The following is a 19,705-nucleotide window of genomic DNA, read 5'->3' as shown; positions in this document are numbered from 1 at the left end:
CAGAGCACCCCAGTGAAGTCCCTCATCCAGACCCCAGGCAGTTTGGATCTGCTGGCTTCTCAAACAAAAGGGATTTGCCCTTCCACCAACCCACAGTTTTTCTTGTTATCTTTCTTTCTTTCCCCACCCCGCAGGGAGAGTTGTCGAAATTTTAAGAAGTGGTGCAGGAGAGAGCAGCGCGTGAACAGGGAGCTGCTCATGCAGGTAACCTGGAGGCTGGAGATCTGGAAGGAGGCCAGAAGGAGAGGGGAGGGGAACATCCTGAGGGGATCCTAGGAGGTGAGGTGCATGGCAAGGCTCGGCCCAGGCTGGGGGTCAGAGAGCCCTGTGAGGGTGAGGCAGGCCAGAGCCACTCAGCCAGGCCCCCCAGGACACCCTGCCCTCTCCCTCCCTGTCTGTTCAGCTGGGGTCTGTACAAACCCTCGAGAAACCAGAGGTCGGGGACTTGGTCAGATTTGGAGCTGGGGGTGGGGTGAAGGCAGCGGGGACAGGGCCTCTGGCTGGGACGGGGAGCAGCCTCTCCTCAATGGGTCCTTGAGCCAGTCACTGCCCCTCTGGGGGCCTCGGTCTCCCCCTCTGGGAAGTGGAGGGAAATGATCGGTGGTGCAGGCCTCCCAGCAGGGTGATACTGTCCAAGGGAGGACAGGAACGTGAGGAGATCTGTGCTGGCTCCTCCTTGAGAGGTGAGGGGAGAGCAGTGATGAGATGCAGATGACCCTGTGTCCTCAGGAGACTCCTGGAAGCAGGTGACATTTTCCTCACACTTTTCAGATGAGGAAAGAGGCTCAGGGAGGCCTGGGCAGGCCCAAGGTCACACAGGAGTGAGTCCTGGAGCCAGGCCTGATCTAGAATCAGACCACCCTGGAGGTGGGAGCAGCATAGGCAGCAGTGGCCTAGAGCCAGATGGCCAGGGTCTGAGTTCAGGGGCCTTGGTGGACATGTGGAGGGAGTATGGTTGCACTGTCCTTGTCCTCAGCACCGACAGGAGGCAACCTCTGTGTTAGTGACCGCAGAGAGGGCCTGCCAGGGAACCCAGGAGAGGCAGCAGCAGCAGGTGAGGAGGGTGCCTGTGGGGGAGGGGCCCAGGAGTCAGAGGAGAGGGGGCTCCCCCTCTAGCTGGAGACCTCCCTCAGGAGAGGGGCCATCCTCCTCCAGGGCATCTGCTGTGGCCACCTAGCCTGATGTGCCTGCATTGGCAGTGAGCAAGAGAGGGCCTGGAAGGGCTGGCAGCAGGACAGATTTGGGGTGGAGAGGAGCAGGGGCCACACCCCCTGGGGTTGGCCAAGAACCAGCCCTGGGATGTGACTGGTGGACTTTGGTGCTCCTGGAGGGAAGGGGAGGAGGGAATTGTGGGTGTTGGGGTGTCCCGAGGATCCTAGGCTGCTCTGTGTGAGAGTGTGTGGTGGGCAGGAGGCTGGGGTGAGGAGTTTCAGGGGACGGTTCATGGGGGCACCTGAGAGCGGGAGCTCATCACCATGCCCACCCTGATGGCGGCACAGGGTGTCGTCCCCTCCATGGTGACATTCTTCAGTTCCCTGGAGCTGCTAGAAGCTACGATGGTGGATTATGTGGAGGTGCGTGAGCCTGGAGGTGGGTCCGGGGGCTCAGGCTCCTGAGGGTGGGGAGGAGAGAGTCCTGCCCTGAGCCCTGAGCTCTCTGCATTTGGCAAAGATCCTCTCAGCAGGGCCTCCAGCCTCGTGTGGGAGTTGGGACATCAAGCTCATCTCCCCAATGAGTAATGCAGGCTCCGCAGAAGCCACCATCCAGATTCCTTGGGCTGCTGAGGCTCAGAGTTGCCTGACTGTGCGGCCGCAGGAGGTGGTGTCTGAGCTGGACTCAGCCACTTCCTCTGGCCCTGCCCATGAGGGAAGAGAAGACGGGCACCTCCCAGTCAGGAAGCACATCAGTGGCTGAGCTGTCCCTTCCTGCCTGAGGCCTGAGTCTCCCCACGTATCATCAGAGAGGGTTAGATTACAAGGTCTCTTGCCTCAGTTGCACTGTGCCCCCTGCACTGGAGCCTAGAGACTGGCCGAGTTCCAAGTCTTGTCTCTGGAAGGGCCTGCCCACTGGCAGCAGTGCAACATTGGAAGAGGTGTGGACGGGGGCTAGTGCTGGCCTAAGGGGGCCGTTTCTGATGGACTGGCTGTCTGCCTTTCAGGGGAATGTGCTGAACTGTCGGAAATGGAATGAGGTAAGCGGCTGCAGGCTCATGCTGGGGAGGGTCGGGGTGTGGAAATCAGAGAGCCCCCGCCCATGGGCAGGACCCCCTCTGGCCCAATCCCCAGGGTCGGACATTTATTTGCACAGTTCGATATACAGAGATGGGGATCCAATGGCATTGGTGGGTGGGGGAAGGGCTGGCATCAAAGATGCCTTCCTGGAGGAGGAGCTCTTTCGGGCCAAATGTGAGAGCAAGCAAGTCCTGACTGGAATTGCAGGGAGGCAGGGTTCCCAAGTGGGCAAAGGCCCAAGACTGGCTCCTTGCCCCCCTCCTCACCCCCTCCAAGAGCCCGGTAGTGTCCCCCACTCAGGCCCTGTGAGCATCCTGTGCTTGCTCTCTCCTAGGAATTCAAACTGATGGAGGAGATCGAGCTGTTCTAGGAGGCTGCAAATCTGTACACCGTGCAGCCTGACGAGCACTTTAGGGCCTGGTTCCAGGCTGTGGAGCCCCTGAGCAAGGAGGAGAGATGAGGTGGGTCAGGAGTTGGGGGAGGGCAGGGCAGACTCTCTCTGCTGACCAGCTCCAGAGCCCATGACGGTGGCTTCATGGTCAGCCTCAGATCTGGTGGCATCGCGACCCCTGGGGCCCTTGGACTCCACCTACGGGCAGGCTCCAGGACGCACATGTCATGTGTGGCTCCTGAGAGCTCCCAGCTCTACTCTGTCCTGTAGCTATAGCCTGTCCTGCCAGCTGGAGCCCTGATACCACTGGGCCAGAAAGATTCGATTTCTCTTCAAAGACAAGAAGAACCGCTCAGGACAGAGTGAGTGTCTGCACCGGCAGTGGCTGAATCCACGGGCTCAGGAAACATTCAGGCTGAGTGTGGGCCTGGGGAGGCAGACAGCTGGCACTGGGTCCCAGGTCCACTGCTGAGCAGTCCTGTCCTGGGCAGTTGCACTCACGTTTCTGGGACTGGATTCCTCCTCTGTGAAACGGGTGACGCTAAATATCAGCCCCTGTGTCAGAGACAGATGGGGTGCTGTTGGCTGTCTGAGCACTCAACACAGGGCTGGAGCACAGAGCACCTTGGGGGCAGGGAGGGGGTGTGCCCTGTGATTCCAGGGCAGGCCCCTCAGGAAATGCCTCTCTTTCTCTAGGCACCAGACCCCCAACCAAGCGCCCAGTGGTGGTGATCCATGACCCTCCTGAGACCAGCTGAACTACAGCACGGACACAGTGGGTACACTCAGGGTGCACAGGGCCACGTCCTCTGATTCTGACAAGGAGAACTTTGTGATCCATTTCCTGGGGTCCCCTGGAGGCCACGAAGGAAGGCACCAAACCCTCTTCTCCCTCCCCGCTTTTCCCCAGCACCTATTTCCGTATTTGCAGGGGCCGTGTTTTTGTTGTCAATGGTAAATGGTCCGTTTGGGTATTATATTAAATTGTTGCTTCTTTCTAATCCTGGGAGTGGAGGTGTGCGTCTTTTGCTCCCCGCGCTCATGGTAACCACATCCAGAAACTCACATTCCTCCTCGAATTTAGAAACCTCGCAGCATCAGCAGCTTAGTTTATGTGGAGAAGGGAGAAGGGCCAGTCCCCTCCCAGGCTACTGAAGGACATGCCCAAGTCCCCCTCCCTCCGAGGACAGGATCATTGCAGTGTAGTTCACCCTGTCCAGGAGCAGAGAAGGCCCCCGCTGACCTCTTGGGACTAAGGGATTGGAGGCATTTTCTCAGGCAGAGTGACAACCACTGAGCTGGGCGTGTCTTTCACACTAGCGTGTGCCTGTCGCTAGCACATGTCCTGCCCAGGACAGTGGCTCCTTTCTACACTCTTCAGGAAGAGTTAACAGTTTCCCGGTTTCTCTTGCACACAGATTAGAACTTTGCTTTCTGATTCAGTCTCTGGAATGGCTTCAGCACTTAGTGAGGAAAATACCGTCAAAAGCTCAAAACGTGCATGTGGGAAGGACGAGGCCAGAGGAAGGTCCTGTGCACAGGGACCATGGGCAGGCAGGACTCTGCCTTCTTGGGCCTACTGCAGGGCTCCCTGTTCACCCTTGGCCTAGACTTGCTCTTCCTGGGCTTCTGGTCCCTGACTCCAAATACCATTTCCTGCTTGTTGTCTATCCAAGGGGAAAGCTGTGGGATTTAGCTTTTAGGGCCTCAGCCAGGTCTCCCTCCATAAACCTACTGCTCCCTATAAGCCAGGATTTTCAGCATTTCTGCACTTCTGCATACAATTGTATCTTAGGGTAGAAATTCCCTAGATGCCCCTAGCCTTTCTGATGATCCTCCTGACCAGGAATGACCCCAGAGTCTCCCTGCTGCCAAGGGTGACTTCTGGGCCTGTGTGCTTTTCAGGCCCGTGGTGTTGGACAGTCCCACATTTACACAACCTGGAGTATTTGTAGTGGCTTTTCCTAAAGTCGTTGCTGTGCCTGAGCCCAGCAAGCGTGCAGCCCCTGGGCTGGCTGTGTTCTTTTCCACAGTCTTGTGTGGTGGTTCTGTCATGGGGATGTGTGCCTTTCCTGTTGGGAGCTTTGAAAGAGGAGGCCTAAGAAGGGTGTGAGTCATGGGTCCTGCTGGGAATGCCAGCAAACTGATGATCTGTGGATGTTCATGGACACAGCCTTACAGAGGGAAATGCTGAAATGCTTCCCATCTGGGTGCTAAACAGACACTGCTCTGAGCTCAACCAGAGCACCAGCTCCAGAACCAGGAATGAAAGCCTGACCACCCAGCCTTTGCCATCTCCTCCCTTGGAAACAGCCTGAAAGACAAGGGATGGGTGAAGCCCCTGGCACTTCTGACTTCTCCCCTGCTCCTTGTTGGCTGCAAGCATCACTCAGAGACTTGGCAGACTGGGCTCTTCCAGGGAGGCCGTCTCAGCACAGCCTGGAGCTGAGGATCAACCCTGGTACTCGGCAGCCCAGGGCCTTGCTGATGCGGCACAGCCACCCAGGAAAGAGATTAGCCAGAGGAAGGTGGGGAAGGCTGTGCTGGCCCTCAGAGGAGAAGGAGTTGTGGCAGTTCCCAGGGCTAGTCCAGGGCTGGGATGAAGGCATGGGTGTCCCAAGAGTGCCTCCTCCAGGACTGGGGTGCTCCTGAGAGCTGAACCGGCAGGTAGCAACATTTAGTTTGTTGCAGGAGTACAGCTGTAGACACAGGAGGCAGCATTTATCCCATCTTTGGATTTCCAAGTTGGAAGTAGACTGTGGAAGTCCACGAGGTAAGGAATTAGAAAATCTGGATGAAATGTTTCTTGTTCAAGACACACAGAAGTTACCAAAACTGGCTTCCTAAGAGCTGACTTAGGAGAAGAGAAAGTAACAATGTGAGTCCCTTAAAATGCCTCAGGTGAATATGGTGTTGGCAGGAAATGCTCAAAATGTTTGAGGAATGGTAAGCCGGGGGCCATTTAAACTATTCCAGGTCCAAGGTGGGGACAGATGCTTCCATCTTGTCTTCCAGTGCAAGAGAAAACAAGATCATGGTGGGATTCAACTCAGTCTTTCCAAAGTGGTCGATGAGACGGGGTTTGTACTCCTCACTCACAGACCTCGAGAATATCTTGCCATGTGGTCCATGCACAGATGCACATTCCATTTCTGGGAGCTAACAAAAAATCTGTCCAGTTGACAGCCACACCATCCAGCTCAATGCCATCTCCCCACGCTCACAGTGCCCTGCAAACCTGTCTTGCTGATTTGAACACGATTTGCCTCATCACAATGAGAGAGCCATGCCAGGGTGTTCCAGAGCCCTGGGAACCATGTTCACACCACCTCCATCTGCCAAGACAGGAGCATCTCTGGATGAGTAACCTGAGTCCAGAATCCTGCCTTTCCCTTGGCTTGGCTTAGGTTTTGTCCCTGAATGGCATGACTCGACCATTCTCCCAAATGCTGCCCCTCAGATTAGGTGTGTCTGGATGAATTACCAGGATGGATTGGCCTTTCCTTCGTTGTTGAGGAGAGCGACGAGAACACCCCTCGACTCGCCAACCTGCCCCTGGGTTTCCATATCTACCAGGCCTGTCCCCGTGATCCCAAGACCTTGGAGAGCACCCTGTTCTGGCTCTCTGGAGGGAATCAGACTCTCCCTAACTACAAGTGCCCGACAACAGCAAATCCATGGCCACCATTACAGGAACCACTTCAGCACTGTCAGCCAAAGTCGGAAGCCTTCTGGAGCTCTCCAGAAGTCCCCAGGTAAGAGGGTCTGAATCCTGGAGAGAGAGATTCTGCTCTTCCCCAATGCCTTTCTCTCATCCAATCACAGGGAAAGGCAGAGCTCTATGTTATTCCTCCCAGGGACTTCCTCAGATCAGGAAATTATTAACTGGTTTGGGAAGGAAGACCACGGTGAAGGAGAAGTGCCATTGAAACATTGAGACTCAGCCCAGAGTCATGCTCAAGGCCAAGGCATCCACCCCACAGCTCCTGGGAATATTGGCTGAGGACAGCTCACAGCTCTTTCCCTCACAGGACATGCCCACAGCATAGGGAAGTGACTAACCCGAGGATACAGCCCTCTCCAGGGACAGCCAGGGGCCCATGTCTGGCATATAAGGGAGTAAGAAGCCTGGTTCCCTTGTCTCAATTTGGGACAACACCAAAGGGCCGTCCCAGCTCCAGAGATCCCTGAGGGTTGGCTGAGATTCAGTGGCAATGGGCTTGTGCTTCAGCTTCTCCTGCGACCATCTCTGCTTTGCTAACTTCCCATAGGGATATCTCTCCAGAACACTTCCATACACTCTCCACATGCAATACTCCCCATCAGACTCAGAGTCTCTTGACAGGGCCCCGATCTGTGACAAACAGCCGTCAGCAGACATGACTTCTGACCATAGCAACATGAGATTCGGCCAATTCTGTTCTGGGAGAATCACCTTTTAGACAATCTGAGAGGGTAGGTCATCGTAATCTTCAGGACAACCTTAGGTAATGCTCTGGTAAGACATTAAATGCAACAATTAAGAAATCCATGACTAAAGATGTATTTCTCCTCAGATTTACATCAAACATTGGTCGCCAGGGTGAAGGGACCCCTGTTTCCGAAGTCTCGTTGGGCAAGGCTGATGGAGACCCCATGACCTTGTTGCTACACCATCTGGAAAGCACGCCTTCTTCCATTGCCAATGAAGGACATCAAGAGCACCTGGGGCCTTACACACCCTCCTTTCTCCTTTGGCCTAAAAGTGATGCCCTTGGGCAGAAGTAGCCACATGTCCATTCGAAAACCAAGAGGGCTAGGAAACCTAGTCTTCTGTGTGCCAGAATGAAAGGAGAACTGGATGCAGTCCGCCACACTCTTTCTCTACACCAAAGCAGATAGTCGCTCTCCCTGTCACATACAGAGTTCCCTTGCCCTCTTTCCCCAGGAGGACATCCTAAGACCCACTGAACTCAGGATCTCTGGCTGATCCTTAGGCTAACAGATCAAAGTATTCAGTGGCCACACATGACAAAGAATACAGAACTTTCAGGATTGGATCAGAATATCCCCCAAAGTAACTATCACCATCTATTGCAGTCAGCATCTCCCAGAAATGCTGGGGAGGGGGAGAACCTGATTTCCCTAGTTGTCATGTCATAATATTCCAAATGGTACGTTTTCTGCCCAAAGTTCCAGGGCATACAGAGAGACAAAGAAGGATGGCTTCTACCTAGGAAAAGTCCAAGAACAGAAGGGGCCCCTGAGGAAGCCCTCAGGGGCGAGCACACAAAGCTTTCTCTGGTTGTTGCTGTTCACATTCCTGTGTCGAGCCTCTGTCTTACTAAGCAGCAATATGCTGAACACCTCTGTTTCAGGGTCAAGATAGAGTCAGAGGCCAAGGATGCCGGAAATGGATTTGTCTCTTTTCTTCAGTCTTTGTCCGTGACTATATGTACTGCCTCATCTCGATTTACAGGGAAAACCTGGGAAACCTACCAAAACAAGTCTGTTTTGGTTCCTGTAGGCAGAATATGGAAAATATTGCAGTTGTTTTTGGTGACAAAACTGAAGGTCGTGGAGCCACTGTCCACCTCAAGGTGAATTTTGTGTAGAAAAAAATTAAACATAGAGTTATCAATGACCTAGCACGTTCTCTTGGGATGTTCTGGCATGGAGGGCTGTGGCATCTGATCTGAAGGTTCCACGGTGGACCATATTTCCCAAAGGCCAAGGGGCAGAGACACGCAGCTCCTACGTTTCCAGTCAAAAGACTCCATTTCCCAGCAGGCAGCAGACGGGAGGGGCGCGGCTCCAGGCCTGTCTGAGCAGGCAGGTGGCTGGCGTTGGCTCCGCCCCCACGGGGGCCATCCTATTGGCCACGCCTCCTCACACGCTCCGCCCCCCCGACCCCGAGCCAATGGGGAGGCCCCAGACATTAGCGTCAGGCGGGCGGTGTCACCGCGGAGCCAGCGAAAGGGGCGGCAGGTTCAGACCGGCGTGAGGGGCGTGCGTGAGGCGGAGAACTACGACGCTGGGGCCTTCCGGGCGTCCAGGACTACCAGGTTCCCCGCTGCCCAGTGCGCCCGGGGGCTTTCCTGGCCAGGCCTCGTCTCGCCTGGTGTGGACGCCTCCCTTCTCTCCCCAGCTCCCTGTCCTGGAACGACCTGGACACCCCGCTTTGTTGTAGCAGGGCGGTGGGTTTGGGGGACAGTCCAAGAGCCTCCTGAGTTCTCCTTCTTCTCTGTTTTACTGGGATCGCCTGTCGAGGCCGAAATTTGCAAGCGTAGGAGGAAACGCAGGGCAGCATTTCTTTGTAGGAGTTCAGAGGAAGGCCCCTTACGTTTCATGCCATGCTGAGCAGGATGGTTTGGAGAAGGATTTGGTCTATGATCATAAAGCATTTTCAGAGGGAAGCAGAGGTGATTCCTGTCACCATTGGGTCCTGCTAGTGTTTATGCTGTTGCAAGGGCGTCGTGATTAGCATTAAGTTTCTGGGTAGATAAGGCAATGTTCCTCTGCTCCCTGGAGAAGGAAAGGTCGTTTAGGAGGTCGCTTAACAGCATTCTCTGCAGAAGGGGCCGGAGGTGGTGTTCTCTGCCTCCTGACGGTGCCCATCAGATTCTGGGTCGGCACAGTGAGCAAACTTTTGGACTTAATAACAGGTCACCGTGTGAAGCACTCCTGTCACTTCAGCGCTAGCATCTGCGTGAAGGATCTGCATGGATATTTACAGGGTAACGGCTTGCTGTTGTGTTCAGCGCTGCAGCAGTTGTGAAGCCAATGAGATGATGCAGGGCTGTGTCAAGCGTAGAACCTGGCAGACAGCAAGTGAGAAAGGGCCCAGGAGGGGCCATCTGCCCTTCGTGGAGGCATGGCTTCAAACGTGATGACTCGTCCATGGAGGAAAGTGGATCGGTGCTCTCAGGCTGTTCTGTGATGACATCTAGCTGAGCACAGCATTTTCACAAGTGCTGAGGGGACGTGCGATGGTGTGAGGGAGCCTTTTCATTGGTAGTTACTTTGGGGGCATCACTAGGGAAAATAAATTATAGAGAATGTAGTAACACCAAGTCCTGCCAATACAGACTCTGATTCTGGAAGGAAACTCGGGAATCAAACATCTTTCTCTGATCTATCTTTTCCAGTGTTTGTGCTTAATCAGGTGGCCTTCATTCCTCAATAGTGTTTCCCTGTCTTTCATGGTTTATTCTTTTTCTCCCATTTTGGGAATGTCTGTTTATGCTTCTTCAAAAATTTGTTTCTGCAGTCATTAAAAGAATCTTTTTCCAGCAATTAATGTATGGTAGGCAGTAAATTTTATTCTGGATATTAAGTAATGACTAAGACACTGTTTATTCTCACAAGGCACTCATTGGCTAAACATGATGGGAGATGTAAAAAAACTGTAATATCCTGAGGTGACATTGAACTCTGGTGAAGTTTATCCAAAGAAGTTGACTCTTCAATGAGAGTTTAGTGAAAGCGTCACAGAAAAGCTTGTGACTGTGCTCAGCCTTGAACAAGGTGTTGGAATTCTCCCAGGTGGTCGGGAGGTGGGAGCACTCCAGGATGAGCAGGGAGGGGAGGACATTTAGGGATAATTAGACTGTAAGGTGTGTTTATAAAATGACAATATGACATTGTAATTGTAATGCAGATTATTACTATCTGACCAATACTCAGTAGCAGAGGGTGGGAAATGAAACCACATGAGCTTGGTCTGAGAGAACACAGTCAGATGAAGAAAGAGCCTTATATTTTGGCCACAGGATTGTAGTTTGATTCTGAAATTAGTGGACAGTAAATGCAGGTTTCATGCAAGGGGACAGCCGTGATCAGGTCTGCTCTGTGTAAAAGTCACCCAGGTCAGTGTGAGGAACAGACTGTTGCTGCTTTCAAAGTGTGAGAGAGACTGAGGGACGGAAACAGCACAGAAACCCTGGGAGTGGAAGGAGAGGAGCGGGTCTCTGAGGGGGGAAAAATAATGTATCCAAAAATTCCGACTACTTTTTCTATTAGCTAGTGAATGTTTACTAGAAACAATGCCAGAAATGTTGTATTCATCATTTAAATCTCCCAGAAACTATGAATTTGGTATCATTATCCTATTTTATGAGGAATGTGACTGACTGTAGTGATAGTGCTTGTGCAGGGCACATAATGGAGTCTGGAGACATGTTCACAACTCATCGTTTCCAGGTATTTTGCATTTTGCAAGTATTCTAATATTTAATTAACTTTATTTTTTGAACAGTTGTACAGTTACAAAAGGCTTGCTTTGATAGTACAGAGAGTTTCCCTCAGCTCCATTCCCAGTTTCTGCTCTTATGAACACATCCTGTCTGTTAACCTACACTACATTTAGTCCTTTCTGCCTAGCCTCCCCTGGCTGTGACAGGTTCTCAGGCTTTTCTTGTTTTTGAAGAACTTGTTACTTTTAGGGAGTAATGGTCAGGTGTTTCATAAAATGTTCTTTAACAGAATTTCTCTGTTTTATTCTCATGATTAGATTGGGATTATGGATTTGGGGCAAGAAGATCAGAGGAGTAAATTGCCATTTTCATCTCATCATTTCAAGGGTCCATGCTCTCCCTGTGACTTCCCCCCATTGATGTTGATGTTGGTCACCTGGCTGAGGCTGAGTTTGTCAGATGTCTCCCCTGCGCAGTCACTCTGTCCCCTCTGTCCACCTCGTCCCCTTTGTAGGGACTTTTGTCTGTGCAGCCCACGCTTAAGGAGCGGAGAGTTAGCCTTGACCTCCTTTAGCGCAGAATGTCTGCATGAATCATTGGTGTTCTTCTGCACAGGAGATTTGTGTCTTTTCATTTCTTTATTATTCAGTTATTTTCATTGGTGCAGTCATTGATATTCGGTACATTCTTCGGGTTATAATCCAACAACTTTATTTATTTTGTTGCTCACATTGTTCCAGCTTTGGCGATTGAGAGCTCCTTCAGTTCGCTGATGTGTCCCTTTGGCGTACCCCCACCATTCTTGTCTTTTTTTGAGTGGCATTTCATTACTTTCTTATGTTGAATGACACTTTAGTTTCATTTTCCTAGATTTCCTTGCCGAATCCTAGAACCAGTTATTTCTACAAGGAGCGCTGTTTCCTTTTGTTGGAACGTGGTATTAAAATTAAGATCTGGGTACCAGGTGTGTTTGCTGCTGTCAGGGCATTAGATCCTTTCAGCAGACATAGCAAGGAAATATATCTGTGTGTAGTAACCTGTGTGTATTCAAACCCCTATAAATATATCTATACTCAGCCTTCTGTGTCTATGTTCAGCTAAAGTAAGTTCACACTGATGTCTTCAACCCTGTTTCCACGTGGATCATTCTACCCTCTTCTCCTTGCTTATCTGTAAACTGCTACTCCAAATAATAACCTTATCCACACTGTTCACTATCCATTTGCTTATCTGCTCATTTTCAGTGCACATGTATAGAAGTATCAGTGTTGTTAACAATGCCCCCTGGGTCACAACTTTATCAGCTACAATACAGTGCTTCTGCACAGTTTCTTTCATCTTCAGTTTTATAGACTCAACTCACTTCCCAAAGTATAGATTTCTGCACTTTTTCACCCATTCCCTTCATTCAGAGTGTTTCATACATTTGTAATACAGTTAGATTTTTTCATTCACTTCTGGGATTCTCTTGGACACACACCAAATGCAGATTCCTGGAGACATTATAGTCATATACAGCAGAGGTTTACAAATGGCCACATGTTGTTCGTAGGCCATGGAAGCAGGAGCAAGCACTTGGCTGTCACGCAGTTAGGAAACAGCCTAAGTGAGCAGTGCACGCATTGAAGGAAATCTCCTTTTGTTTGTACAAGAAATTCTCAAGCATTTTGAGTGTAATAACAGAAATCAATAGAAGCTAGCTTGCTAAGAAAGTAGTACATTGGTGTCTTCAGTCTTGCTTCTGCTCTAATGACAAGGATCAAACCCAGCTTGCCTCCTACTGGGAAGAGGCAGATGGATAAGAATACCAGAGGGAGGGGCGTCTTCAACTCCTGATGAGCTGTGAGGTGCACAAGAATAAATGCTGACACCTGGGTGCAATTTAGCTGGGCCATGTGTCTGGATAAAGAAAGAATTAAATCCAGCTAATTAAATTTAAGTCTTAATATCCTGAAAGGCAATTTTACTGCTAATATGACTTTACTAATATTACAATTATTAGCATATTTAGAATCCAAGGATAGAAGTAAGAGCAAAAGGAGACATTTAGTGGGAAAAACTTACTTCTCTTGCCCAAATTGCATTTTGGAAGTTAAGAGCTGTACGAAAGGATGCAGCCCACACTGGCTGTCTTTTCAAAGCATTATATTATTTAAACTTTAACATTAATTTTTCAAAACTTCTAAACTATTGCTTCTGTTGAAAAAAATCTTAACAGTCACATAAAGGGAAAGGAATCTTCTGCAGTGACGTCACTCTGACAGACCTGTCACCATGCCTGAGTGACACAAGCTCCATGTTGCTGCAATGCCGACAGATGTCGAATGCTCTCCTTGCTCTATACTCACTGCCGACCACAGAGAGGGCACCATAGGTGGCTGCGCAGTGTTAATAACACACACTGAGAGGGGGGGACTTTATGAAAGGTACAATTACATCCTTCATAGGTGTTTACTCACTTCATATATTATACGCCCATCTTACAGATGAGGGAGAGAAGTCTGAGACGTTAAGCACCTGAATTAAGCCCAGACAGCTAGTCCAACAGCTGGAACTCCAACTTGGGTTTTTCTGATGCAAGAGCCCACCCCCTGATATGTTCTCACTATGCCCAATTTATTCTGTTGTTGCATGTCTAAATGTCTCCAACTGTTTCTTGACACAGTTTCAGAGACGTCTTTATATATAAAGCATCATCTTACCTGACTGAATGCAAGGGAATACCTCCAAATTTTAAAAACATTTTACTTAATTAAAATACAAGTGATACTGATTTCTAATAGATTTATACCAATTTGCATAGCTCCTAGCACTTTACTGTTTATTTAAAAACACATAGATTTGGATTACTTTTTTGTTAATTTTTATTTCTCTACTGTATTATTTTAAATGGAATATCTTCATATGTTTTTACCCATCCTTTTGCACTGTTATTCATAATTGGAATATATCAATAGAAGGTTTAGTTTAGGACAGGATAACATATATAGAAATAAAGATTCTTGTTACTAAATCCCATGATGTCATATTTCTGTCTCTTTCCATACAAAAAAATTCAAAACAATTTCAAAAAACCATAAATTGCTTTGTACACCCCAGAAAGTAGACTTGGCATAAATATTGCACAGATAAAGTAACTCATATTTCCTGTCTTTTCAAGGATTAATGACACTTATAGACTACACCTCTTGCTCAGGTCATTTTGAAAACTTTTCATATTATTGATTTTTTTATTTGTTTGCTTCAATTTAAGACGTTTATTGGGAAATAACTGTGGTAAGTTTATTCTAAAAGTTTTATATCCCATCTTGGAACCCTGATACACAGATTTTTAATGTCTAAGTATAGCAATGCTGGCCTGGAGGGAAATACAGACCTGGGAAAACTTCACTCTCCTCTATTCTAATTTACTTTTGGAGAAATGAAAGTCCATGATGAGAAAAAGTCAATTAAAAAAAGGAAGAGACAATTATGTAGTCGTTTATAGGGCTACTCAGACTAACATCCTTTTCTTGACTAGTGGCTTTAGGACATTTTTGGCCATGATCCACTGCTAGAAATATCTGTAATAGACATCATAAACACATACACAAATCTAAAATGATGGTCTCACATCTGGACATGTGAAGGCACAGATTAGGAAGGATTACCAGATTTCACTAAAATTTTCTGTTCAAAAAAATCCTTTTAGTAGAAACTGCAGGCTGTGGTGTAGTAAAGTGTGTTCACCATCTAGCAGTGTTTCCTTAGGGCAGGTATCTCCCTCCCCTCCTCCAACCCGAGGCCACCTCTCACTGCCCCAGCTCAGAAATGCAAATATACTCTGCTTACCTGCAACCACTTCCTAACTGCAGTATCTCTTGCTCTTCAGACATTTATTTCATTTCTTTTCTGATATAAAGTGTCAAGTCTTTCCTCACACTTTGCAGCTGCACCAAACATTTTTATTCTACATTCCTGTTATGAGGAAATATGTATGTATAAGCATGCATATATACATATGTACAAGTACACATGTACATATGAACATGTGTACCTGTGTATATGCAAATGTACATATTTGTGTATATACATGTGCATATATATATATACATATATATATATATATACACACACACAGAGATATATGTTTAACTATGAAGTATCAGCTAACATAGAATCAAAACCATAGGGAACTTAACCGTCTTTGGAGAAAGGCATGTCATTTCCTTCCCTCTCTCCAGAACTTTCAGCACAGCACTAAGCATTCAGTTTGTTGTTCTTATGTGCCATCAAGTCAGCTCTTACTCCTGGCGACCCTATGAATGAGTGCTGTCCACAATGCCTTGTCCTCAACAACCATACTCAGTTCCTGTATACTCGTGCATATGGCTTCCTCTATGGAGTCAATCCATCTTATGTTTAGTCTTCCTCTTTTCCTGCTGCCTTCTACTTTTCCCAGCATTATTGTCTTTTGCAAAGATTCCTGCCTTCTCGGGATGTGCCCAAAGTCAGCAAACCTCAGTTTTATCATTTTCACCTCCAGGGATAGTTGAAGCTTAATTTACTCTAGGACCCACTTGTTCATCTTTCTGGCAGTACAGGTTATCTGTAGAGCTGTCCTCCAACACCATATTTCAAATGAATCCGTTTTGTCTTGTCTGCCTTCTTCACTGTCCAGCTTTCACACTAGTACATAGCAATGGGGATTACAAGGGTGTGGATAATCTTAGCCTTAGTCTCTAAGGACACTTCCCGACATTTGATGTTCTTTCCAAATTCTCTTATTGATGCCGTTCCAAGTCTCAGCCTTCTCTTGATTTCTTGGCTACAGTCTCCATGTAAATTGATGGCTTAACCAAGGTAAACAAAATCTTTAGCAATTTCAGTGTCTTCATTGTCTATGTTACAGTTATGTAGTTCTTCTGTAGTCAGGATTCAGTAAGTCCTCAGAAAATACTTGCTGAATTGGACTGAGTTTTCTGTTCTAGTTCTTCATACCAACAAGCTTTCCATCATCAGTTACAGTCTTACACAATAGTTGGCCCATGCATTCTGATTCTTTTCTCCTAATGCCGCATTAAAACCTTCATTTCATCATAATGATAATGATCATTATATGAGACTAGAGTTTGATTCATGCCCTTAGTCAAATTATTCAAACTTTCTTGGCTTGCGTGCTAAAATAAAAAACACAGGAAATCTCCTTAAAGAATAAATGCAAAATTTCTATGTGGATTTCCTCATTCTATTTTATCTATGAGGAAGATAATGCATCGGAGTTTGTAGCACATTTCATATTTCTGTAATGAACAATTGCTTTTCTAATGACAGATAGCTATTAAAAGATGACATTTTGATATTTAAGCCAAAGCAGGGTATTGTAGAAAGATATTGTAAGTGTGATCACTTTTAATGATAGATAACTAATGAACAATCACTTTTAAAATGGGAGATAACTATCAAAAGATGGCATTTTGATATTTAAGCCAAAGCAGGATATTGTAGAAAGGATCTTGTAAGTGTGATCACTTTTAAAATTCACTGGCAGCAGGGAGACAGTGCTTATGGGTCAGGGTAAGATCCTCCAGGACTTGAACAAGGAGGTTACTGAACAAGAAAATCACAGAAAATCCTTAACTATTGGATAAAGATAGCTGTGGTTAAAGTATCACGTGCAATATGTCATTTAAATTAAAGACAGAACAGTGTCTTAAAATTTTAGTTCTTCAAGTATAGTCTCAGCAAAGAATAAATTAACATAAGAGAAATATGTAGCCTAATTGATATATTTTGTTATTTCAGCAAAGAGATGAGAGAATATATCAGGAGAAAGTAGGTGTTCTTCATAAAGCATGGACATGAAAATCAAAAACAATTCTTTGTATGTATGTATGCTTTCACCACATTCTATGGGAAGAGACAACCTCTTTGATGATTTTAAAAGCTTTTAAAAGCCCAGTTAGTGATCCCACAAATAAATTCCACTTTGAAATAATTTCTCGACTACTTGATTAGAAACTCACTAAGACACCAGCTAAGGCTTCACTGCTTAGCAGCTACAAGAACTTCAGTATGCCATTTCATCTTATCCTGAAGGTGGAGTATGCATATATATGCAAACATATTTGAAAGCATATTATGTATGGTCTTTTACCTTCAAACCTGTGGTATTTTATATTCAATTCACTCACATCTCATCTTCTGCCATAACTAACACACAGTAATCTAATAATAATTGCATTCATTAGGATAATTGTTTTGTTGTTCTCAATTACAGTATGTCCTTACACGCTTTTCTGATTTCTTATTTGCTTCTCACTATGCTCATCTCTACCAGGTGAATGATGGAGAGTTGGTGGGAAAACTCCTACTTAGCCCTCAAAACCTATTAGATCCCACGTCTCCCATAAAAACCTCCGTGTTAATGCAGGCCTCAAAAAAATGAGTTTAAATTGTTCACTCCTCTTCAAGTTTTTAGAAAAGTTGGGCATTCATTGCTTAAATGTTAGTAGAATCCACTAGTGGAACCCTCTATTCCTGGGCTTTTCTTTGTTGGGAGGTTTTGTTCCATTTCTGCTGTCATGCTTCCTTGATATTTCATGTTTCTTGATTTTCAGCATGTTAAGATTTGCATTGCTGTCTGCATGTACGAAGACATGGTCCCCTCCTCTAGTGTTTGCTGACTGGCTGGGGAGAGGAATACCTTCCCTAGAGCCTGTTAGTGATCCTAAGGCATTTTCAGAACATATATATCTATATAGTAAGACCTCCAACTTTGTTCTTTTTCAAAACATTTTTGTCTATTGTAGGTTCTTTGCCTTTCTATCAGAACCTTAGAAGTGGTTGTCAATTTCTACAAAAGCAATTGCAGAGATTTTGATTTCACAGCATCTATAGATTATTTTAGGGAGAATTGACATGGTCCAATACTGAATCTTCCAATTCATGAACATGGTGTGATAGCCATTCTCAGAATGCCCCAAGATTCTTGTTCCTGGTACATGAACCCTGGATACATCTTCCTTTGAGTGTGCATTGAAGGATTTAGCTCTCAAGACTAGGATACAATTTATGAAAAATGAAGGTATTTTGCAAATGTAATTAAGGTCTCAATTTAGTTTAGAATCGTTGGGTTCAGTCCAGAGAAACTTGGTTCCAAAAGGGATCCCCTCACAGGGATTTTACCCCATGGGGAAAGGAGCAGAGGAAGACCTCAGCAATCCTCATCACTGCCATGGTCATCTGCAGCCTTTGAGATCAAGAACCCCACAGTCTTCACCAACACTGAGCCCAGCTCATGGAGCTGCCCATAGATTCCAGTGCTGTATCATCTGCCCAGGGCTGAAACTGTCACTTTTGTGAGACCTGTTCCCAAGGCCTGAGTCACTCCTGCACCCACTCTTCCACTCTTCCTGCTGTCTCCCACTCTCCAGCATCAGGAGTCACAGTGCTGTGCCATGTGAAGACCAGAGCTGCTGCTGCACTGCCCTCTGCCCCTCAGCTGAAAGTCACGGGTTTGACCCACCCATCACTGGCCTGTGCTGCTGCTGCTGTGTGTCCCATACCTGAGTCAGGGAATTGAACAAAGACTTAAAAATTGTAATAAAGAATGAAAAAGAAATTCTGGAGCTAAAGAATACAATGATTGAAATAAAAAGTACCTTCTAGGCCTTCAACAACACAACTTGATCGATTATAAGAAAGAATGTGTGAAGTTGAAGGCAGATCTCTTGAAATCATCCTGTTAGAAGAGGAAAAAAAAAGAAAAAGAATGAGAAACCATGAAGAAAGCCAATGAGTTATGTGTTACCATTAAGTGAGTGTTTGTTTTTTGCATTATGGAAATCTGAGAAGGAGAAGAGAAAGAGAAATAGGCAGGAAGCTCACTTGAAGGAATATTAGCTGAAAATTACAAATCTGGGAAGAGATATCGACATTCAAGTACATGAGACTCCAAAATACCTGAACAGATTCAACCCAATTCCAATGTGTGTGTGGATTTTCCCTACACAGCCAAGCAATTCTCCAACACCAGCTGGGTGTCCTAAAGTTTGACTCAATGCTGACACTCTCTACCTGGAGACAGCCTTAGACACCACAGGTTAGGAGCTCAGTCCCACAGACTGCTTTCCACTTCAGAGGCCAGTTGCAAGTCAGGTTGTTACCTATGCTTCTGACCAGCTGGTTGCCATTCAGAGGTTCCCCTGATCTCTTCCTGGGCTCAATTAATTTGCTAGAGTGGCTCATGGGTGTCAGACAAACATGTTACTTACTAGGTTACCAGTGTACTATAAAAAGATTTAACTCAGGAACAACCAGATGGAAGAGGTGCATAAGGCAAGGGATGAGGAAAGGGCGTGGAGATTCTCTGAGTGCATCACTCTACCAAACCTCTTTGTGTTTACCAATCTTGGAGATCTCTGAACACCATCCCTATGGGTTTTTATACAAGCTTCACTACATAGGTATGAAATCATTGGCCACTGGGGATTTACTCCAATTTTCAGCCCCTCTCCCATCCCAGGAGGTTTTGGGTGGGACTTGAATTCCAACCCTCTCACCACATGGCTGGTTTTCCTGGCAACCAGTTCCTATCCTTAGCTGGAGTCCAAAATCACCTTTTTAATATAACAAAAGAAACTTTATGGCTCTCAACACTTAGGAAATTCCAAGACTTTTAGGAACTCTGTGACAGAAATGTGATGAAGGCCAAATATATATATTCTTGATTATAAATCACAATATCACTGATATAAACAGAAACTTGATGGAGCCTTGATTGGACCTCTGTCAGGATGCTTCCAGTTCTCAAACTCTGGCACAGTGGTGCTCAATCAGAGATGATTTTGCCCCTGTGGATATTTGGCAATGTATTAAGGGATACAGCAAACTCATATAATCCACATGACAGTATCCACTACAAGAAT

At 46.8% G+C, this 19,705-nt stretch overlaps 1 long non-coding RNA gene across 2 annotated transcripts; it reads left to right on the top strand.

Annotated features, from left to right (window-relative positions):
• Nucleotides 1-1,899: 1,899 nt before the first annotated feature.
• Nucleotides 1,900-3,621, top strand: LOC106839449 (uncharacterized). 2 transcript variants are annotated; one of them, XR_011499315.1, is made up of 4 exons: nucleotides 1,962-2,191; nucleotides 2,566-2,692; nucleotides 2,893-2,984; nucleotides 3,319-3,621. It is a non-coding gene; the product is annotated as an uncharacterized lncRNA (long non-coding RNA). The 2 variants fall into 2 exon arrangements; XR_011499316.1 differs by lacking the exon at nucleotides 2,893-2,984 and having other exon boundaries at nucleotides 1,900-2,191.
• The last annotated feature ends 16,084 nt before the right edge of the window (nucleotides 3,622-19,705 follow it).

The sequence above is a fragment of the Equus asinus genome, chromosome 29, assembly GCF_041296235.1.
Source record: "Equus asinus isolate D_3611 breed Donkey chromosome 29, EquAss-T2T_v2, whole genome shotgun sequence".
NCBI lineage: Eukaryota > Metazoa > Chordata > Mammalia > Perissodactyla > Equidae > Equus > Equus asinus.
Note: the sequence above shows the minus strand (reverse complement) of the source record. Positions and strands in the feature narration are given on the sequence as shown.